The 24,135-nt window shown below is 41.4% G+C and overlaps 1 protein-coding gene across 3 annotated transcripts in view; it reads left to right on the top strand.

Annotated features, from left to right (window-relative positions):
* Positions 1-24,135, top strand: part of IRS1 (insulin receptor substrate 1) — an 83,620-nt gene that overhangs the window by 39,899 nt on the left and 19,586 nt on the right. The window lies entirely within an intron of this gene.

Genomic DNA, 24,135 nt, shown 5'->3' with positions numbered 1-24,135 from the left:
TTGCTGATCCTCCACCCCCTCAATTCCTTCTTACTACCCATGTTGTTCTTGCTCCTGCAAGTACTCCTCAGTGGACTTTCTCTACTCTAGTTGCAGATAGCGTATTGTGTTTAGCAGCAAGTTTCAGTTATTAGCTACTTAATTAGTTAGCAAGCCCGCTAAGTGGTTTAACACACCCTGTTCCAGCACTGGGGCATGCCTGAGTCTCTGGGTTTTAAGCCTTGTGAATCTTGTCACAAGCCTATGCCTGTGAGTGACCCCCATTCCAGCTGCCTTAAATGTCTGGAGGAAGCTCCTGTGTGGAAGCAGTGCAAGATCTGTAGAGAATTGAAGCCCCACACTAAGGATAGAGATGCTAGACTTCACTCTAGCCTTCTGGAGGCAGCGCTCTGACCTCCATTGGAACTGAGCCACCCGGACTTAGCGCGGAATACTTTGGCCTTCATAAGGAGTCCCCGACCTTGCTTTGAGACCCCTGGTGCTGTTCCCTGACTCCAGCACCGAGTCAAGACACTTCATCTTCATCTAAGGAACCCCGGCACCGTCAATCAGATCTGGTGCCAAAGAAATATATGCTGGTGAGAGACACTAAGCACCGTTCACTATCTCTGGTGCCTAGGAGGAAACAAATTAAGACCAAGAGAAACTGATCACCAACACTGAGATCGATAGGACAAGTGGATACTGCCAGGATGTGACCTAGTTCGGGCCACCCTGTGGTGCTGACAACCTATGCTGCGCCATTGAGTCTGGCGCTGACAGACTCTCTGCCACGAGAGAGGCTCTGGAACCCCACAAACCTACTGGTGTTGTCGACAACGGAGGCCTTTGCGGCAGTGAGGGACTACTAGTGCTACCGGTGCAGACATCGCAGGCCGTATGGGAACTGTCAAGGATGGCACCGACGGGAAGGACCTCTGCAGGCTCGAGGTCGCAGATAGTTTGGAAAGGGAAACTGGCCATGATGGCACAGTTCTGGTGCCCTCCCGGTGCTGCTCACCGGTGCTGGTTGGCACTGCTCCACCCTGGTTTCCAGAGGGATCCTCTGAGGCAGGGTCTTATGTCTCAAGGAGGAGCCAGTCTAGGCATTATCCCGCTATAGGCCCGAACCATGGTGTGCCACCGGTGGCGTGGCTACCCAGGCAGTGGCAGTTCCACATGCAGAGGCCTTTCTGGAAACCATGGGCATTTCCAGCCCAACCAGGGTCCCACTCCAGAAGGTCATATTCGGTAGCTTCAGAACCCAGACTGCTTCCACCACCAGAACATGACCCAGGCTCCAGTACTGAGACTGGTGCCATGTACCACGAGATTGCACCGCAGGATCTGGCCAGTGCCTAGGGCGAAGAACAGGGCCCAGTGCTGGTCCAAGCATCCTCCTCCTCTTCCCCAAATGGGGTAGTGGTAGGAACTGATGTTGCGCCCCCACTAGAGGATTATAAGGCACATTAAGAGTTTCTAAGGAGGATAGCTCAGAACCTGGGGATCTAGGTGGAGGAAATTATAGAGTCCTCCCACTCTGTTGTGGACATCTTAGTGGCAATAGGCCCTGTGAGAGTGGCGTTGCCTCTGAATGACCCCATCAGTGCATTGTGGCAGACCCCAGCATCCCCGCAGCAAAAAAGACAGACAGAAAATATTTTGTCCCTGCAAAGGTGTTTGAGTTCCTGTACGTGCACCCAGCCAACGGACGAGAAAGGCAAGGTCAACGGAGACTGACACCCCAGGCCAAGGATGCCAAAAAGTTAGATCTTTTTGGGAGAAAGGTCTATTTGACAGGGGCTCTCCAGCTCAGGATCACCAATCAATAGGCGCTCCTGAGCAGGTATGATTTCAAGACCTGGGACTCAATACAAAAGCTTAAGGACTTGCTATCTCAGGAGTCAAGATGAGAGTTCATGGCTCCTATAGAGGAAGGCAAGGCCATAGCAAAGGCGTCCCTGCAGGCAGCCCTAGATGTAGTAGACTTGGTGGCTCATTCCATGGCCTTGGTGGTCACTACATGCAAGAGTTCGTGGCTCCACCTCCTCGGGCTTGCTGCACTAACGTTGCATGACCTCCCCTTTGAGGTTACATCACTCTTTTCTGAGCAGACTCCAAATTACGCAACTTAAAGGACTCAAAGGCCACACTTGAGTCTTTCGGCCTTCTTACTCCAACCCCAGTGAGGAAGCACCGTAGGCCACAGTAGGCAGCTCACTTCTTCCCCCTGCCTGCTTGACAGGACTATAGCAGGAGAAGGAGCAGGGGCTAGCGGAGGAGACCTCAGCCACAGTCTTCATCTGTACCTTTGAGACATTCAGTGGGGTTAAAGCAGATGCTTTGATGGGACATTAGGAACGATATGCCAGGACAGTTCATGGATCCAGATTCCCCAGTTTTTGTGGACTGGTTATTCCACTTCTATCAGGTGTGGTCCTGTAGTACCTTGGACTGATGGGTGCTACACACAATAGCATTGAGATACACCCTTCAGTTTTGTTGTACTACCTCCTTCCCACCCTCCTTTCCCATCCCTCTTTAGGGATCCTTTTCACAAGCAGCTTCTAGCCCTAGAGGTGCAGTTGCTCCTAAGAATAGGAGCAGTGGAGGAGGTTGTGCCAGAGCTAAAGTGCTGGGTGTTCTACTCTCGCTATTTCCTAATCCCAAAAACCAGCAATAGTCTCAGACCAATTGTGGACCTGCGAAACCTCAACAAATTAACAAAGAAGCTGAAGTTCTACATGGTCTCCTTGGCCTCCATCGTTCCCTCCCTGGATCCCGGGGTCTGGTACACCGTTCTTGACATAAAGGATGTTTATTTCTACATTGCCATGTTTCAGGGACACAGAAGGTTTCTTATATTTGTTGTGAACCATGTGCACTACCAATTTACGGTGCTAGCATTTGGTGCTCGATGGCCCCTTGAGTGTTCACAAAGTGCATAGCGGTTATTGCAGCCTTTCTGAGGGTAAGGGGTTCAGATTTATCTGTACCTAAATGACTGGCTGGTTAGAGGTCAGGTAGAGGCAGATGTGAGACTAATACAGTCAACCTTCCAGGACTTGGGTCTGCTCATAAATGTGAAGAAATATACTGTCTCCCAAGTCCAAAGGATATAATTCATTGGGGCATTTCTGCAGGCCGTGGCTTCTCTCCCAGAAGCATACGTCCAAACAAAGAGGCTTACAGAAAGCCTCAAGAATTACCCTGTCACTACAGCAAGGAATTGCTTACAACTCATGGGGCCCCATCGCATCTTGTACCTGTGTTGTTCAGTACATGAGACTCCTCAGCTCAGACCCCTCCAGGAATGGCTGGATTGGTATACTTGCCAAGCCGACATTAGCTATACTCAGTCAATGCGGTTCCCCCAAGGGTGATCACTTCCCTCAAATGGTGGACCCTATAGCAGCGTGCGCAGGAGTCCCTTTCTTGAGACCCAAACCATCATCACAGATGCGTCCACAATGAGATGGGGGAGTTCACTTGGGGTCCCTCAGAACTGTGGGCCTCTGGTCTCTGGAAGAGCTCTGGTTACACATCAATATCAGAGAGCTCAGGGCAGTTCGCCTGGCCTGTCGGGTGTTCCATCCCCATATAGCGGGCAGATGCATGTCAGTTCTCACAGGCAACTCAACAGCCATGTTTTATATCAACAGACAGGGCAGAGCACATCCTCTCACCTGTGCCAGGAGGCACTTTGCTTATGGGAATTTTGTGTAGCCCACTCGACTCTCCTCGAGGAGTCCTATCTTCTGGATTGTCAGAACGAATTGGCAGATCACCTCAGCAGGGTCTTCTCCAACCACCATGAGTGGTCCATTTACCCCGAGGCCCTACAAGTCCTCTTGCAGAAGAGGGGAACTCCTCAAGTACATGCAACAGAGCATGACAGGAAGTGTCTCCAGTTCTGCTCCTTCCTGGGCCACAGTCCAGGATCTCTAACAGATGCCTTCCTCTTGCCTTGGGCAGGTCATCTGTACTATGCATTTCCACCCATTCCTCTCATACACAAGGTTTTGCTGAGTATCGGACGGGACAGAGCACAAGTCATCTTGATAAGCCCCAGTGTGGCCATGACAGCACTGGTTTACTACGCTCATGAACCTGTCACTGGATACACTAGTTTGGCTACTTCAGGTTCCTGATCTGATATCTCAGGACCATAGCTGCCTGCGTCACCTGAACCTCAAATCCCTTCATCTCACAGCCTGGAAGCTCCATGGCTGAACCTATTGGAGCTAGCATGCTCCGGACCGGTTCGAGAAGTTCTTTGAAGGAACAGAAAGCTGTCCAGTAAAGCGACGTACTTGGCAAAATGGAAAAGGTTCTCGATCTGGTCAGTGCAGAAAGGCGTCTTGCCCGCACTTTTGTCAGTACCATTCATTCTGGACTACTTGCTACACCTGAAGCAGCAAGGACTATCAGTGGCATCAATTAGAGTCCACTTGGCTGCAATTTCAGTGTTCCACCCATAGGTGAATGGCCGATCTGTCGTTTTCTCAAGGGATTGGACAGACTGTATCCCAGGTATGACAACCAGTCCCATCCTGGGATCTCAACCTGGTGTTGTCAAGATGCATGGGTCCCCCATTTGAGCCCTTCATAATGTGTTCTTTACTTATTCTTGTCCTGGAAAGTGGTCTTCCTGGATGCCATTATTTCGGCCAGAAGGATTTCGGAGAACAGGGCCCTTACTTCAGAACCTCTATACACTGAATTCTTCAAGGACAAGGGCTAGCTGCATCCTCATCCAGTCTTCCTTCCACAGGTAGTTTCATAATTCCATATTCCTTCTGGTCTTCTATCTGAAACCACATGCCAATAACCAGGAGCAGAGATGTTGCTCACTAGATGTCAGATGTGCTCATAGACTTTAAGGTCAGACGGGACCATTATGATCGTCTAGACCAGGGGTCGGCAACCAGTGGCTTGCGGCTCGCCAGGGTAAGCACCCTGGCGGGCTGGCCCGGTTTGTTTATCTGCCGCGTCGGCAAGTTCAGCCGATCACGGCTCCCACTGGCCGTGGTTCGCGGTCCCAGGCCAATGCGGGAGGCAGGAAGTGGCGCGAGCCGAGGGATGTTCTGGCCGCGGCTTCCTGCCTCCCGCATTGGCCTGGGACCGCGAACCGCGGCCAGTGGGAGCCGCAATCGGCCGAACTTGCCGACGCGGCAGATAAACAAACCGGGCCGGCCCGCCAGGGTGCTTACCCTGGCGAGCCGCGAGCCACCGGTTGCCGACCCCTGGTCTAGTCTGACCTTCTGCTCAAAGCAGGCCACAGAGTCTCACCCACCCACACCTGTAACAAGTCCTTGACGTATGTCTGAGCTATTGAAGTCCTCAACTTCTCGTTTAAAGACTTCAAGGTGCAGAGAATCCTCCAGCAAGTGACCTGTGCCCAATGCTGCAGAGGAAGGCGAAAAAAACCCAGGGCCTCTGCCAACTGTCCTGGAGGAAAATTCCTTCCCAACCCCAAATATGGCGATCAGTTAAACCATTATCATGTGGACAAGACTCACCAGCCATACACCCAGGAAAGAATTCTCTGTAGTAACTCACATCCCACCCTGTCTAGTGTCTCATCACAGGCCGTTGGGCATATTTATTGCTAATAGTCAAAGATCAATTCCCAAAATTAGGCTATCCCATCATACCATCCCTTCCATAAACTTATCAAGCTTAGTCTTGAAGCCGGATAAGTCTTTTGCCTCCACTGCTCCCCTTGGAAGGCTATTCCAGAACTTCACTCCTCTGATGGTTAGAAACCTTCATCTAATTTCAAGTCTAAACTTCCTGATGGCCAGTTTATATCCATTTGTTTGTGTCCACAGTGGTACTGAGCATAAATAATTCCTCTCCCTCCCTGGTATTTATCCCTCTGATATATTTATAGAGCGCAATCATATCTCCCTTCAGCCTTCTTTTGGTTAGGCTAAACAAGCCAAGCTCTTTCAGTCTCCTTTCATGACAGGTTTTCCATTCCTCAGATCATCCTAGTAGCCCTTCTCAAACTGGAACAGGTACAGAATTCGACACAGAGTCCTGTGGCACCTTATGCTCCAATAAGTCTGTTAGTCTATACACTTTCGTGGGTCAATACTCCCTTCATGAGACGCATATTACAGATCCAGATTAACACAACTACCCCTCTAACAGTTTGAATTCATCCTTCTTAAACATGGAGACCAGAACTGCACACAATGCTCCAGATGAGATCTCACCAGTGCCTTGTAGAACAGTACTAACACCTCCTGATCTCTACTGGAAATACCTTGCCTGATGCATCCCAAGACCACATTAGCTTTTTTCACAGCCATATCACATTGGTGGCTCATAGGCATCCTGGGATCAACCAATACTCCGAGGTCCTTCTCCTCCTATGTTACTTCCAACTGATGCGTCCCCAGTTTATAACAAAAATTCTTGTTGTTAATCCCTAAATGCATAACCTTGCACTTTTCACTATTAAATTTCATCCTATTACTATTACTCCAGTTTACAAGGTGATCCAGATCTTCCTGTAGGATATCCCGGTCCCTCTCTGTATTGGCAACACGTCCCAGCTTCGTGTCATCCGCAAACTTTATTAGCGCATTCCCACTTTTTGAGCCAAGGTCAGTAATAAAAAGATTAAATAAAATTGGTCCCCAAACCGATCCCTGAGGAACTCCTCTAGTAACCTCCTTCCAGCCTGACAGTTCACCTTCCAGTATGACCCATTGTAGTCTCCCCTTTAACCAGTTCCTTATCCACCTTTCAATTTTCATATTGATCCCCATCTTTTTTCCAATTTAGCTAATAATTCCCCATGTGGAACCGTATCAAATGCCTCACTGAAATTGAGGTAAATTAGATCCACTGCTTTTCCTTTGTCTAAAAAATCTGTTACCTTCTCAAAGGAGGAGATCAGGTTGGTTTGGCATGATCTACCTTTTGTAAAACCATGTTGTATTTTGTCCCAATTACCATTGACCTCAATGTCCTTAACTACTTTCTCTTTCAAATTTTTTTCCAAGACCTTGTATACTACAGATGTCAAACTAACAGGCCTGTAGTTACCTGGATCACTTTCTTTCCCTTTCTTAAAAATAGGAACTATGTTAGAAATTCTCCAGTCATACAGTACAACCCCTGAGTTTACAGATTCATTAAAAATTCTTGCTAATGGGCTTGCAATTTCATAGGCCAGTTCCTTTAATATTCTTGGATGAAGATTATCTGGGCCCCCTGATTTAGTCCCATTAAGCTGTTTGAGTTTGGCTTCTACCTCGGATGTGGTAATATCGACCTCCATATCCTCATTCCCATTTGTCATCCTACCATTATCCCTAAGCTCCTCATTAAAGACTGAGGCAAAGTATTTGTTTAGATATTGGGCCATGCCTAAATTATCCTTAACCTCCATTCCAGTCTCAGTGTTTAGCGGTCTCACTTCTCCTTTCTTTGTTTTCTTCTTACTTATATGGCTATAGAACCTTTTACTGTTGGTTTTAATTCCCTTTGCAAGGTCCAACTCTACATGGCTTTTGGCCTTTCTCACTTTATCCCTACATGTTCTGACCTCAATAAGGTAGCTTTCCTTGCTGATCCTTCCCATCTTCCACTCCTTGTAGGCTTTCTGCTTTTTCTTAATCACCTCTCTGAGATGCCTGCGCATCCATCCTGCTCTACAACTCCTGCCTATGAGTTTTCCCCTTTGTTGGGATGCAGGCTTCTGATAGTTTCTACAATTTTGACTTGAAGTAAAAGGGGGAGGGATAGCGCAGTGGTTTGAGCATTGGCCTGCTAAACCCAGGGTTGTGAGTTCAATCCTTGAGGAGGTCACTTAGGGATCTGGGGCAAAAATTGGTCCTGCTAGTGAAGGCAGGGGGCTAGACTCGACCTTTCGAGGTCCCTTCCAGTTCTAGGAGATTGGTATATCTCCAATTATTACCTTTATTACCTAAGTAATTCCAGGCCTCCTCCGCCTTTAGATCCACAAGTTCTTCAGTCCAATCCACTTCCCTAACTAATTTCCTTAATATTTTAAAGTTAGCCCTTTTGGAATAAAAAACCCTAGTCGCAGATCTATTTTTGTTTATCCTTCCATTTAGTTTGAACTGAATTAGCTCATGCTCTGGCTTTCTGCGTAGAAAGGACCAAACTGTTTGTAGCAATTGTGGTTAGGATGAAAGATTCTCCAGTCAACCCAGAGATTTTCATTATGGATCACCTCCTGTATCTGCACTTGCTACAACTTAGCGAAGGTCCCTGCTCTGGCCCTGACGGCATATTCCACCTGTCCGGGCACAGGCATCTTCAGCTGAATTCGTTGCTCAGGTCTCTATCCAGGAAATCTGTAGAACAGCAATGTGGTCTTCAGTCCATGCTTTTGCATCTCACTATGCCATAATTCAGCAGGCCATAGATGATGCTGGGTTTGGCAGAGCGGTGCTACAGTCATCTTGTCAGTGAACTCCGAACCCTCTGCCTACACCTGCTTGGGAGTCACCTAAGAAAAAATGGTTACTAACCTTCCGTAACTGTTGTTCTTTGAGATACGTTGCTCATGTCCATTCCAAAACCCACCCTCCTACCCTTCTGTCGGAGTTAGCAGTCAAGAAGGAACTGAGAGGGTGGCAGATCAGCAGGACCCTTTATATTGGTGCTATGAGAGTGCAACTCCAGTGGGCACCAGAGCCGACCTGATGATTACCATTGAGAGAAAAGCTTTCCGGTGACTGTGCTTGGGGCAGCGCACCTATGTTGGAATGGACATGAGCAACACATCTCGAACAACAACAGTTACGGAAGATTAGTAACCATTTTTGTGGTATTCCTGTTACTGTAAATGTTTTGCCAAACAAAAACTTGTATCTCTCTCTCTCTCTCTCTTCCCCCCCCCCCCCCCCGGTAGTGATAGAAAATAGTTCTGATTGGTTATGTGCACTACATTGGAAACAAATTGTTCTGTGTTCTTATTTTTCCATTCATTTAATAATCTCTTGCATGTCTTTGAAAGACATGTATCTGGCTTAATTGGTATCTGTTTATGCGATCTTCAGTCAATGACAGTGCGTATCAAATTATATAGTAATACAGGATGTGCAGATGTTTCAGATGCCATTAACAAACTCCTAAAAGTAGGGAAGGTGTGTGTGTGTGTTTTTAACTTGTAACTTTGGGCTTAGTACTTGTGATTCATACTAACAATATTTTGTCCCCCTACAAAAAGGTAGGAACGAAACAAAAACCAAACCCAGAAAGGAAGAAATATTATAGTTACTCTTGTAATGCCTTGTTTTTAAGTAACTGCTTTGTATTCTCTTCATCAAAATACATTTCAGGCATAAAATATAGCTTTCTTCTCATGATTATTATTATTATTATTTATTTTGGTAATATGCTGCAAGAACCAATAATTTAAATAGTTTCAAGAGTAGTCTGAATCTCTATAATCCTTGTACAGTGTAGTTTAGGTATTGGGATTTTTTTAATTGAGCCTCCATTAATCGTCAAATTCAGGCACAGTGGTTTTGTTTTCTTAGTCATCGTTTAACATTATGTAGAATATGGTACCTGTGCCTGTGTTGCAGAGCCATTGATGACAACCAAGTCAAAATCTGATTGAATGATACCTTATCTGTTATTTAATAACACTTTGTGATTCCTGTTTCCAGTAATGTTCAAGTTTGTCTGTAGTGGAGCTGCTTTTTGACATTGAGCACAGATGAGGGACAGTATAGCCCTCTTGGTTATACTGAAAAGATAAGACAGTATTCCATTGTGTGCTTTTTACTTACCAGATGGTGTATAAAGCCTAGTAGTTTGGACTGATATGTCAGTGCTTATATCTAAATGTTCATAAATGTACATAATCTTCTTGGATATATTACAAAGCTCTTTTTTTTTTAAAGTATTCAAGTTAAAAGATAACTTAAGGAATCTTTCAAAATCTCAGAAAAACTTGCATGTGCTGCAAGTACGGTAGCTTATAGCAGCTTTTATGTTTTGTAGCTATTAAAGAAATCTGTGCTGTTCTTGCTGTTAAGTATTAAATGTCTCAAATTCTAAAGTATAATTAAAAATTTGTACTGTAATCCATTTCAATATTTCTGGCTTTCACCACCCAACACACCAGTTTAAAAATAAAGTAGTTGTATTATGCAGTGCTGTATGTTATGGAGTTTGTATTGTAGTGAATCAGTTTCCCAAGTTGGCAAGGGGCCAAATCAACAGAACTTGAGGAGGTTCTGGCTAGGCCTCTTCAGTGTAACTTTATCCAAGGAACAGATAAATTCTTTTCAAAGTCAAAGCAAGTAACCAGTTCTCTCCTGATACACACATGTTATACCAAGTTATAAATGGCTTATGTGATGTTTATGGCTTCCTTATTAGGTGTAAAAGGTGTGAGAGGTACAAGAGGGGAAGGACTAACATAGTTGTTTTAAAGAAAATAAGTTTCACTAAGTCACTTGCACTAATTTTTATTTTACCTACCATGTTAGGCTTTGTTATACATATAAGTATATTTTATTCAGTGGAGGATCATTGGATAGAGTTCTGGAGCAAATGTGCCCAGCCTGTTAACTGCATTCCCACCACGTTCTTTGCAAGGAAGGAGACTTCTATAAACAGTGTTGGAATTGAGCATGTGTAAAATTTTGAGAGATGGTTCATTAACTGCTAGCAATACTAGGTTTGCTTTTGTAATAAGTGCTTTCATAGTAGTTTTATTGACCTCAGATGATTCTTGGATATTTGTCATATATTTTTGTGTTTACTGACATTGAGTACAGTCCTGCATAACAGGTTTCTGTGAGGAAAATAGAACTAGAATTTATTTTAAACATACCTTGTACATGAAAGAATAAAACAGTAGTTTATTTCCTAAGTGGCCTTCCATCTTCTCCCAACTCCACTCCTTCCATGTAGCAAAAATACGTGTTAAAATTATTCGCTAATCCTAATAGGCACCACAGGCACCAATTATAAAAGACAGTTGAAAATGACTGTAAGAGGGTAAATGTTTCTTGATAAAATGTGCTTTAGTGCTTTTTAACATTGTGCAACAGGTACTCTTATAAATAGGACAAATCACTTTGCTCCCAGGTAATGTTTAAACTGAAATGACTAAAATCCTAGTTACATTTCCTCCCGCCCCCCAGTTAAGCTTTTGTATAAGCTTTGGTTTGCTACAAACTGAAAATGAATTAAAAATACCCAAGAATCATTTGGGATCAAGAGAAGTGTGCTAAGAAAGTATTTTATTACAAATGTAATGCGAACACTACTATCATTAGCAACACTTCTCCTGTAACAAAATAGCATAACTGTGATTTTTGTGGTTGTATACACTCATACATTTTAGGGTGCAATGGGAGCAGAGTTAGCCCAGCAGTTGGTGCTTTTGAAAAATCCACCCTGAAGTCTCTGTAGATACCGCTAGATTTACATCCTATGTAGTTGATACTGCTAACAGTATTAAAATTTGTGACAATATTTCAGTGGCTGAAACAATGCTTTCTAGGATTTCTATTCCCACAAGTTTAGTATTATCATGTTCATCACCAAACTCTTACAACATATTAGCTATAAAATATGGGTATAATTGTTTCTAAAATTGTATACATGTCTTGGGATTTAAAAGGTTGTTTCAGGTTCCAATCCTGACTTTTCTATGTGGGGCTCTGCGCCAAAAAAAAAAAAAAAAAAAAGAGAGAGAGAGGAGAATGTTTGTTTGTTTATTTTTGACTTTAGAAAAAAGTACAACTGTATCATTTACAAAAAGAATAAACTGTAGTTTTCAATTTGAATTCTCTGTCTTTATCATATTAGACCAAATATTTTAACACACAATATTTTTTAACAAACACACATATTTTAAGGACAGGTGTCAGCCTAAGTTTTGGGAGTTTGACTCTTTTAGTTAAAGGTAATAGTTTCTGTCTAATTGCAAATAAATGTGTGTATATCAAACATCCCTATAGTTAGTTCTGACATGAATAGGTCTTGGCTTTGTGCCACTTGAAGGAAATAATAAAATACACCTCTACCCTGATATAACGCTGTCCTCGGGAGCCAAAAAATCTTACTGCGTTATAGGTGAAACTGCATTATATCGAACTTGCTTTGATCCACCAGAGCGCGCAGCCCCGCCCCCCCAGAGCACTGCTTTACCACGTTATATCCGAATTCGTGTTATATCGAGTCGTGTTATAATGGGGTAGAGGTGTAACTCTGGACTTTAGGCTAACCTGTATCAGCAGAATAGGAATGTGGGATGTTCTTTGTGATTGCAAAAATGAACAAAACCAAGGTTACTTCCTAGATAGGAGAATATGTGGGACATTCCAATGACATGAATGATTTTCTTTTTAAGATTATGGTTTTTATATTTTCTGCAGACAGTGATAATATATTTGGTATATCTTAAGGATAAAGCAATAATTACTGTCGAGAGGTCATAAGCATAAGTTTAAGTTTAGCTTCAGTTATCATAAACCGTGCAGTGTTTTAAAACTAGTGTCATTGTTTAGCTCTCATTCAGGCACAGTGTATTTTGATCTGCATAGGGAATATTTTAAAGAGTGGATGCCTTAGAAATGTAAACAATTGGAAAGGAAAGTGGAGCTCTTTTCTATTACTTTTTAATCTTGTGCCCTTCTGTGGCCTCTAATGTAACAGGGTACTTGTTTACTTATTATAGTGTGTGAATTATAATTTTATAAATATACTGTTTATTTAGAAAGCCAAAATACAGCCATGAAGAGAAAAAAATTAAGATGTGCTTGCAAGGATTTCAGTTTTTGAAATCAGAGCAACAAGCCAATGTAAGACTGAATGAGAAAACGGAAGTGGAAGGGTTTTGTATGTTATAGAGTTAATTAACTTCCATCCTCATACCTTTATTTTGGAGCTCCCTTTGACAGATTTTTACTTGCCAGGTGAAATTTGGTGTCTGCCTCATGTTGAAGTTTATTAGAAAGCTTGATCCAGAAGAATCCAGCCATTTTCAAGGATATGGTCAATGGGAAAATGGGTAGTTTTAACTAATGTAATTTTTTTGTGCAAACTATATTTTGAACATTTCTAGTGTCTTAAAGGTTTTTGAGTAGGACCTTGAAATTTGGCAGGAAGATATCTCTCAAACTTTTAGTACTGCTTTACACTGTCCCAGTGAATATCTGCCTAAATGTGTTAGAGGTCTAAACCACTGAAAATGGTCACTTGGGCATATGCAGTAGAATTTGTTATCATCTTGGTCATTAGTTCTGAAAGTTCTAACTCTTTATCACAGTGGAGTTATCTGTAGATCTTAAATTTTTTTCCTCATCATGGTGTTTGATAGTAATCATTTTTTCCAAGGAACAACCACCACTCTTACTAACTGGTAAAATAGTGATAGTATTGTGTAAAGATTAAACTAGGAACAATTTTTCCAAAAAGTCTGCTAATATGCTAGAACACTTAACAGTTTTCAAACCTGAATGTATAGAGTATGGTTTGGTAACCCTAATAAGTTAGAATGATAAGATTTTTCATATTTTTGAGAAATCTGTTTTAATAAGAAATTAACCTGGGGATCTTTGTTTCTGAAAGTAGTGTGGTTACTTAACTGAGCTAAAGAATAACCTATCTTGTTTGTTGGTAGTAATAGCACTGACCCACTCTTGCAAGCAACTGCAGCTTACTTTGACCCCCATAATTACGGGTAGTTCATCTGAGGGTACTTGGATACTTCTGCAGTATGTTAATTTTAGTTTGTTATATGAAGGTTTGTAATGAAAGTGCTGATTCTATCTTAACAGCAGTACAGTATTGTTATGTGAGGCCACTTGGAGCCATTGTGTCCCTGGCCCCCGGTGCATGAGCATACAGGTGGAGGAGAGGTGCAAGGTACTTCCTGCCATCCTCCACATTCCTCCTCTCCTGCCATAAGGACTGGGGGGGGACATTCATAGTGCCTGCGCTCAGGGGAACACGGACTGCCCGCTGCATGCATCTGTGGAGTGCAAACCAATGAAAAGTATTCAATACGTCGGGGGAAAAAAACATTAAAAAAAAAAATCTCAGGAAGTAGCCAGTTCATTTGACACTGTTGGTTTTGAATAAATAGGTAATGTAAGGCTAATTTGGTGGCCTTAAAAAACATAAATTGATACATGAATTGGAACATACATTTTGGAAGTTAAAAGTACTATTTAAACAATATGTATTGCCTTTTAGGAGAGTAGTACATTTCCTCTCATTGACCATGGGATAACCAGTAAACTTGACTTTGGTGTTGAGACAGCAAGTGTGGGATTTTTGCTGGAATGACACGAGTAGTCTCTGATTTTTTTTGTGTGACGAATCTTATTATGTAGCCTACAGATAGTGCCCAGTAGTGAGTGCATTTTTTTGAAGATACAACACAGTTTGAAATTCAATTCATTTTAAAATGCCTTTTAATATGGTATTTTTCTTTGTGTAATAGGCCCTCTATTTGAGTTACAGAACCGTTGGTGGTGGCTGGTTTTTCTATTCAGTCTTTGGTGAACCCAAATCTCTTTATTATTCCCTTTCCTAAAGTCATCAATATTTGTTCTTGCCACTTTTCTGTCACAAGGAAATAACAGCTCTAGGATGGTAATAAAGAGAAGGGGGCCTAATGTAATCAAATGTCAGATACTTAAGGGATATGACTTGCATTAAAATTTCATTGAGTGTAAAACTCAGCCTTGGCCTTGTAACTAGCTGCCTAATAAATAGGATTGAGAGACATGCTGATTCACAGGTGTCTTATTAATGTTGTTCACATTGTTTAAAAACTTTTTAACTGGTTGCCACTGCTGACCTGATTTAAAACTGCACTGTTTGTGTGTTTTGTTGCGGGTGCTGATCTGTCCCATCGTTCCCCCCTACTTCCACCACTTCTCCAATCTCAAACATACAATGAACCATTTGTTCCTTGCATTCTTTTGTAGTATATTACAGATTCATAGAATTTTTTAATTTTTTTTTTTAAAGTCTGGAATGGGCCATTGTGAACATCTACTCTGACCTTCAGCGTAACACAGGCCATAGAACGTTACCCAGTATTTAATTTAATATGCACTTTGTAGAGAAGTAACACAGTAGTAATAATAGCAGCATAGTACTAGTATTAAGAAAACACTTTCATCATTTATATGAAAACTCTGTAAGATTTACTGAATTCAGCAGTGTGTGTGTGTATCTTCTCTCCCTCTTGTCTACCATGCACCTCCTGCTCTGCATAAACTCTTTTTTTTTTTTTTTTTTTTTTAAGAAAATGCTGGCGTACTGCAGTTCTGCTGTGGTGCCAACAGCCATCCTTGCCTGTTGACTAATACACTGTCAGCTGCCAGTTGGGTAATCCATTTGACAAACACTGGGGGGGGAAAAAGTGATGTTCTGAAAATAACTCTCTTGGGTAGATTAGCCAACAGGAATTTTGAGTCTTCAAATATATTACAAATGTTAATACTGGTGTTAAATTGTAGATAAAAAATACTTCTGAAACAGAAGTTTATGATCGTTAGATAATATGTGGGTTTCTTGAAGCACAAGGTAACAAGATTTTATAACAGTTTGACTTGAGAAAAGTTTCCTTAAATATTAGAAACAGATAATAGTGTTTATCCTCCTCATATTTCCCCACCCACCGTTTGCACATACATAGCTGTTACAGCACTGAAGAGTATTTTGGCTTGTTAAAATCCAACTGTATGCCTTGTCCTGGGCATGAAGGAAACCATGCCCCAAAGAGTGTATAATTGAAATGCAGACACACACAAGACTGATAGATTCAGAGAATGGTGCTAAAGTAGGGTATATCCAGACTAAAATAAAACGTTCTTTGTTTTGTTGTGTTTAAAATGTTTTAAAATACTAATAAAGACAGGGTAAGTTGTATTTTAATATGTTGTTTGGTTGAGATGGTCCCTTAGCTATAGTGATACAACCAGTTATAACATATTAATTCAGCTTGCCTTGTTGGTGCTAGGGTCCTTTAATCATAGTCTATGTACTCATAGAGGAATTTTAAGATGAGTTTGCATTGGTAGGTCTTTCAGAAAAAGAAGAATTTGTTGTATGCCTGACGCGCAAGGGTAGAGAGGATGCCCCAGGCATATGTTGCATCATAAAAGGAAGGCACAGAGAAAGAAACATGGAGATGAGTGAGCATCTCTTAGGTAAAGCATGGACTATGATAAGCAAGAACAGAAAACCAGGTGTGGGCAAAGTTTGTGAAGAGCCTTGAAAATGAGGATGAGAAACTTGAATTTAATGTAGCTGGTGAGAGGCAGTCATTGGAGGAATTTGTAGGGGATCTTAGCACAAAGTAGTGAAAATCATTCTCACTTTTGTGTTCTTAGTGCTCCAATGAGCTAGATGGGATTTGGGGATGCCAGGAAAATCACTAAGAACAGTAATGAAGCAAGAGTGTACAGAACACAGCAATGGACTTGTGTTCTAAGTTAGAACAGTTATCTTAGACTGGAATTAACATGGGCTATATTGACCTTTATATTAGGTGGAATATACAGAAGACTACACATTTGCATTAAACATTATTTTAAAAGGATAGAGGAGACTAGGGGGAACATTCAGGAGGTGAATGGTCCTGTGTGGAAGGGCTTGGAGAGGGAGTGCCACCTCCACCCGCTAACTCACTGCAGCAGACCACCCAGCCTGTCTGGGTTGGGGGGAGGGGCACAACCAAAAATTGGAAAGCAAAGAAGGAATGCGTGTAGAGTTGGCAATCACAAAATCCTAAATTCTAATCCCAGTCTTGCCGATGACGTGTTGTGTAGTTTTGGGCAGGTCACTGCACATTTCTGCCACAGTTTCACCTAAAGTAGCCTAGTGATAATGCCTTCATGGGATTGTAATTTGGATTAATTAGCTAATGACTGCACAGTGTATTGAAGTTGTAAAATGCAACATAGGTGCAATTTCCATTTAGATATATTGTGTGAAATTATGGTCTCATTGACTTCAGTGGAGCCAGGATTTCACTTACAGAACAATGCACGTCCATGGTTGGTAGGGAAACCAAGGATTACCAACAAAACTGCAGAAATGAGTTGGTAGTCTCTTGCTGTATCTCTGAGAGCAGACATGCAGTATTGCACTCCTGTGTGTTACTAGAACAAAATGAAACTAATTATTACAATAAGGCTTAAGAAACCCTTTGCTCTCACAAGGTGAGATTCCATGCTTATCCCCGGTATAAATATCTAGATGGAAGGTCAGGGCTGATTGTTCGAGAGCACAAGCTGTCGTCTTGGCGGGAGTGAAGAAGTGCATTTTTTCCCGTGAATAATTTGTAATGGTCCCATTTAGAAACCAATCTGCAACTTCATTGACTTACTCTATGGCAACCTTCGGCACACGAACTGATTTTCAGTGTCACTCACACTGCCTTGGGGTGGGGCTCTGCATTTTAATTTAATTTTAAAAGAATCTTCTTAAGCACTTTAAAAACCTTATTTACTTTACTTACAACAATAGTTTAGTTATATATTATAGATTTATAGAAAGAGACCTTCTAAAATGTATTACTGGCACGCAAAACCTTAAATTAGAGTGAATAAATGAAGGCTTGGCACACCGCTTCTGAAAGGTTGCCGACCTCCTGCTCTATGGACTAGAATCCTGCTCCTACTGAAGTTAATGAAAGTTCAGACATTTATTTCAGTGTGGCCAGCATTGACCCTCTGCATTAGATGTATACAGTTTGTTGATGCAGCTCTTTTTGGCAAATGTTTGTTAGTGTGTGTGTTAAAATGTAGCGTGTTCCCCTCTGACCCTTTGTGCACTACTATAGATGAAACCCCATCAATCTGGACCTTTTTTTTTTTTTAAATGTGATTTCAGAGGCTTGGCTCAGTCAGTCTGGGGTCTCGCTGTTTTTCAGACTGTACTTTAGCTTTCTCATCATTGTGAGAGTATGATTTGCAGGTCCCTACTGCTCTCCTGTTGCACCTAGGTAAAATTCTTAAATGAAAAGGAATTTAAAAGAAATTAAATCTGTGGCTACCTTGAAATCTTGACTTGGTGTTGGTGTCTGCTGCCACGAAACTACATCTTCTGTGATGAGTAACGTGTAAGTTAGTAAGTGTGAATCTGAGTTGCAGATCCTGTTATTTAGTTGGGGGGAAAACTACTTTTGTGGATTTTTTTTGTAATCTCAATTCCATAAATCTCCCTCCTTATTCTTTATAAGTACATAGTGATAACTGTAAATGGAATTTATTTTTTTAATACTGGTGTGAGTTACTAGTAGTTTTATCCCATTATTTTGTGTCACTGCTTTGGGAAACTGTTGATATTCTTATGCTAGTCAAGCAAATATTTTAAAAATATAAACCTTTCTGCAATGTTATCTTTGTTTCTGCTACAATATTTATTTTGAGTAATTTTGAATTAATTTATATATCAAGGATAACGGCTAATGTAAATGAATTGCTTTCTAGAGAGGCTTAGGTATGGCATCAATGATATCTATTAATCATTGGGGGCTTGTATACAGAGTCACTTGGTACATAACAAGCCAGGGTATATGTCTGCACTGCATTATCTTACCATGCACTGACTTGCTGTAGTATGTCAACGTGCACTATGGAACTTCTAGTGTAATTGGTATAGAATCAAACAAGAAAATGGGTTACTTATATTCATGACTTAGTCATCTGTAACACTTGCTACTGATGTGCTTATAAACCTTTATAAGTAGGGCAATAAATTAACGGTCCATTTTGGTCAATTTCACGGTCATAGGATTTTAAAAATCGTAAATTTTATGATTTCAGCTGTTTAAATCTGAAACTTCACAGTGTTGTAATTGTAGGGGTCATGACCCAAAAAAGGAGTTGTGGGTGGGGGTTGCAAGGTTATTATAAGGGGGTTGCTTTCTTCTGCACTGCTGCTGCTGGTGGTGCTGCCTTCAGAGCTGGGCAGCTGGAGAGCAGTGGCTGCTGGTTGGGAAGGCAGTGCAGAAGTAAGCGTGGCAATACTGTGACCCCTTAAAATAACCTTGTGATCCCCCTGAAACTCCCTTTTGGGTCAGGACCCTCTATTTGAGAAACGCTGGCCTCCCCCATGAAATCTGTATAGTATAGGGTAAAAGCACACAAAAGACCAGTTTTCATGGTCCGTTACGCATTTTTCATGGCCGTGAATTTGGTAGGGCCCTACTTACAAGCGTGCCTGTAACATGTTGATAACCTCTACTAATCCATTTATTAAGCCTCTATAAACTATTAATATACCCTTAATGTTAAGTGTGACCAAAAAGATCAGTGTCTTACATAATTGGCTACTACAACATGGTATTGGTTATTTACTTACACATTTAGTGAAGTTACTTTAAGCCATTTCCATTTTGTGCATCAAATGGCTTAACTTACTATAAGTTAAAAATAATTACAAAATCTTTTAATTACTGAATTAAAATATCTTACTCATTCTCAAAATCCAGTTTGAGTATCAGCTTCAATTATTTTAGGTACAATTATGCAAACAAAATATTATTCTCACATCATTAGATTTGTTAAAATTATAACAGGTTATTAATGTAGCTGTTCAACAATTTTTCACTTAAAATCTTAGTTTTAATGCCTCTAAGTATTAGTTCAGTGAACATACGTCCATTTATTATGTTAGTGCCTTTAAATTATAGCTAGGGCCCTACCAAATTCATGGCTATGAAAAACTCGTCACAGATCGTGAAATCTGGTCTCCCCCCATGAAATCTTTAATGGACTTTTACCCGATTACTATGCAGATTTTACGGGGGAGACCAGTGTTTCTCAAATTGGGGATCCTGACCCAAAAGGGAGTTGCAGGGAAGTTGCAAGGTTATTTTAAGGGGGGTGTGAGATTGCTACCCTTCTGTGCTCCCTTCAGAACTGAATGGCCAGAGAGATGCGACTGTTGGCCAGGCATCCAGCTCTGAAGGCAGCAGCCGACTAGCAGCAGAGCAGACCACCCCCGCCTCCCAGTTCTCCCCACACACCCCCGCACAACTTTTTGGGTCAGGACCCCTACCATTGCAGCACCATGGAATTTCAGATTTAAATAAGTGAAATCATGGAATTTACTATTTTAAAAATCCTATAACCGTGAAATTGACCAAAATGGACCATGAATTTGGTAGGGCCCTAATTACAGCAATATTTCAGGCTTTTATATTTTCACTGAATGAAATTGTAAAGAAACAGAAACAGAGGGCTGTTTTTTGTTTAATCTATCTTTCATAATTAGTCTTAAATTTATTCACAGCTGTATCCAAATCAGCACCCCGGGTCATGCTAGATGCTGCTTTCTGTGTCCACCTAGTATAACGGTTCTCAAACTGTGGTTCGGGACCCCAAAGAGGGTCACAACCCCATTTTAATGGGGTCACCAGAGCTGGCGTTAAACTTTCTGGGGCCCAGGGCCAAAGACCGACCCCCACCTCCTGGGACTGAAGCCTGAGGGCTTCACCCCGGGGTGGTGGTGCTCAGGCTTTGCCCCCCGGCTTGGGGTCATGTAGTAATTTTTGTTGTCAGATGCAGGTCGTGGTGCAGTGAAATTTGAGAACTGACCTAATGGAAACTCTGTGTGAAGTGTTCCCCCTGGGGTGCCACGAACTGGAGTACCTCTGCGCCCCCTGACCCACCAGCTTGGGCTTCCTCTCACACTGTACTGCTGTGACAAGCTGCAAAGCCCTCCAGCCTACACTTTCACCAGCATACATACAGGTAGGGACACACACAGCTGCTGTTACACGCAGGCTCTCTAACCACCAGCTTCCCAATCTGGGACCCCAGAATAGTACCGTCCTGCCCTGGTCAAATCTGGCCAGTATATGGGTTTAATACCTGGTCCACCTCTCCCTCATGTGAAGAGAACAATGCACACTTGTAGTAACCAAGCAGAGATTTACTGCAAGCACTCCAGTCAAAGCTCACTGGTATAGATTAAAACAAAAACAAGTTTATTAACTACAAAAGATAGATTTTAAGTGATTATAAATGATATAAAACTGATCAAAGCAGATTACCTAATACATTAAATAAAAAATGCAAACTAAGCTTAATATACTAAATAGATTGGATATGAATTAGCAGAGTCTCACCCTGAGAAATGATACAAGCAGCCTGCAGATCCTTAAGGGCCAAGCTGCACTTGTTTTACAGCTTGGAATCCTCAGGTGTTTCATACACAGGCTAGAAATCACTTTAGCCCGGGTCCAGCACTTCCCTCAGTTCAGTCTTTGTTCCTCAGGTGTTTCCATGAGTCATCTTGTGTGGGAGTGAAGAACCACAGATGATGTCACTCACTACCTTGTATAGCTTTAGCATATGGCAGGAGCCCTTTGTTTCAAAACTTGGTTCCCAGACAAGTTTGTGGAAAAATACTGACATCCCAAGATGGAGTCCAGAATCATGTGGCCTGGTCACATGTCCTTGTAAAGTCATAGCAGCCATTACTTACAGGCTCTTTGGAGTGTTCTCAGGAAGCTAATGGTGTCCTGAATAGGCTATTGCCCTGAATAGGCCCAACCTCGCCCACTATCTAGACTGAAAGCATCTTGTCTAGTGGGCATTACCCAGGTGTAACTACACTTGAAATACAGATACATTGTCAGTATTCATAACTTCAAATACAAAAATGATACATGCATACAAATAGGATAATCACATTCAGCAAATTATAACTTTTCCAATGACACCTCACATGACTTATTTTGCATAAAATACATCATAATTATGCTATAATCATATAATAATATCAGTATGAAAAATATGGGGTGCAGTGTCACACTCCTTATTTGCCTTATTGTTCTGGACTAGCATTGACTATTTTTCTTTTCCTCAATCACTGTCTAGCTCTTATTTTCCTACTACACCTCTTCAGAGAACAACTAGAATGACAACAATTGTTTTGAAAGCATAATCCTAATATAAATAAGTATTACAGTGTCTAACAGGTTCACCAGCTAATTTAGCCCTTGCACTGAGAGCTGATTAAATTGCTCAGTGCTTCTTTTGAGGTTAATCCCATTGAAGTCCAAAATATCTTGATAGTTAAATCTGGGGGTGGCATATATCTGCCCTTCCAAGCTCTTGCACTTATAGTAAAGATTCAGTTTGCTGTAATTGTTGTCAACTTGCTGAACTTTTTTTTTTTAAACTAGAAATCCTGTTTTAAGTATAGCCCGAAGTAACTTCCCTCTACTAAGAAAAAGATGCTTTGAAGAGCACTGTAAAAATTGTTTCTTTTTTTCAGGCATCTGTGTTATTACCTTCTTCTTGCCACCATATGCTTTATAATGAAAAACGTAGGTTTTGGAAGGTTGTGTGTGTACATGTACATTTTCTCTCTCTTTTTTTTTTGGAAATCTTTTAAAAGAACATTTTTTAGGTTGCAAAGTGAAGCACTTGAAAGTTAGGAAAATCAGATTTAAGGTTGTGTGAACAACCTTAATTCTGCCCCTTTTTGCATATACATTGTGATAGTCTCTAACTGCATGGTCACACAATTTTTTCACAGGACCCTGCCTAGTCCAGTGTGCAGGATGGATGGTGTTCAGGGAATGAAGCAGTTGTTCATTTTTTTCTCTCTTATCCTCAAGGGTTAATTTATGCCTTTGTTTTACTTATTGCACACCATCCAAAGCCTGCACTGAATATGCAATTATTAATGGCCATGCAGACATTTCTGTGGCACTCATCACTGTAGTATCTGAACCTCACAAATATTAATGAATTTATAGTCAAACTCCCCTGTGAGATAGACTATTGTCCTCCTGTTACACGCAAGAAACCGAGGCATAGGGAAATAAAAGCTAAAACTTGCAAAAGTTTCTGCTAATTAGAGGTACTGTAGTGACTGTCCTAACTTGAGACATCCAGAGCCTGATGGTTTTTTTTTTTCAGAACACTTAGCATTTTTATAATTCATATGTTCAAAGCACTGTTCAGACATTGACTGAGTAAACCTCACTACAATCATGGAAGGTAGATGTGAAGTAGTATAATATCTATTTTACAGATGGGGGAACCTGAGACAGAAGGGATAAGTGACATGTGTAAGACCAACAAGAAATCAGTAAAAGAGCCAAGATTAGATTTAAGGATCACCTGACTTTGAATACTGTGCTTATACCTCCAGACCACACTGCCTTATTATCAAAATTTCCATAACTTCCATGGGCTTAGTGCAGTTACGAGTGCCCAGCCCTTCTGAGAATCAGGTCCCAGGTGTCAAATGGAGAATACACAAATGATCACCTGTGAAAAATCAGTTAATATATTTTCATGTGCAAAATTGTAATTTCTTATTGTACAAATTGTGCAAAATGTATGTGGATATTGATGATTGAGTACATGAGAATTACTAACACTAAGCACTGCTACGGAAGGGCAAACTGAGTGCAGATTACTGGAAGTATATGTCAGGAATGCATCAAGAATATTCGTATCAAAAACAATTTTATGGGTTTAAATGGCATAGATTTATTTTAAGTGCTCCAAATACATCATTTGCATATGATCTGTGTTTTCTTGACATCAAGATCTTTTAATCAGTCAGCTAAACTCGCCTCTTTAATGGAGTCACTCTTAGGAGGACTCTGGCTTATGGTCAAATGACTGCTTTATTTTCTTTTATGGGTTTGTCTGAGCTAGTACCTCATCTCTCTGTTGCAGTTTTTTCATGGAGGACTTCTCACTCTCTCCTTTTAATTCTGTATTTTCTTGAATTACATTTTTTCTGCTGAGCAGAACCACTTGCTGTAAGGCACAGCGAGCTCTTTTAACAGAAATGTAATGTGTTGTACTAGATATACAGCATAATGTGGTAATTGGCTGAATGGATGTTTTGTCTATTTCTTGTGTCCCAATTTCTCCCCCCTCCCCCATTTTTTGGCAACTTTGTGTTTTTTCTTGTTGGTTCTAATCTATTTTGTGCAATTTTTTTGTCCTGCTTTCCTGGATGTCTGTTAATTCTTCTGTTCTGCCTCCCAGTTGCTCCTTCATTATCATTGTTGATCCTTAGTGTCCTCTTGTTGGACACTAGAGAAAGTGTTCCTTCTACAGTCAGTAAAGCACTTGTTCCTTCAGCACTTCAAGTAGTGCTGTATAGGCTAACCACTTCATTTGGACAGGCAAAACACCA

This window comes from Mauremys mutica, chromosome 9 (genome assembly GCF_020497125.1).
Source record: "Mauremys mutica isolate MM-2020 ecotype Southern chromosome 9, ASM2049712v1, whole genome shotgun sequence".
Classification (NCBI taxonomy): domain Eukaryota; kingdom Metazoa; phylum Chordata; order Testudines; family Geoemydidae; genus Mauremys; species Mauremys mutica.
The sequence above is the reverse complement of the archived record's forward strand: the minus strand, read 5'-3'. Positions and strand labels throughout refer to the sequence as shown.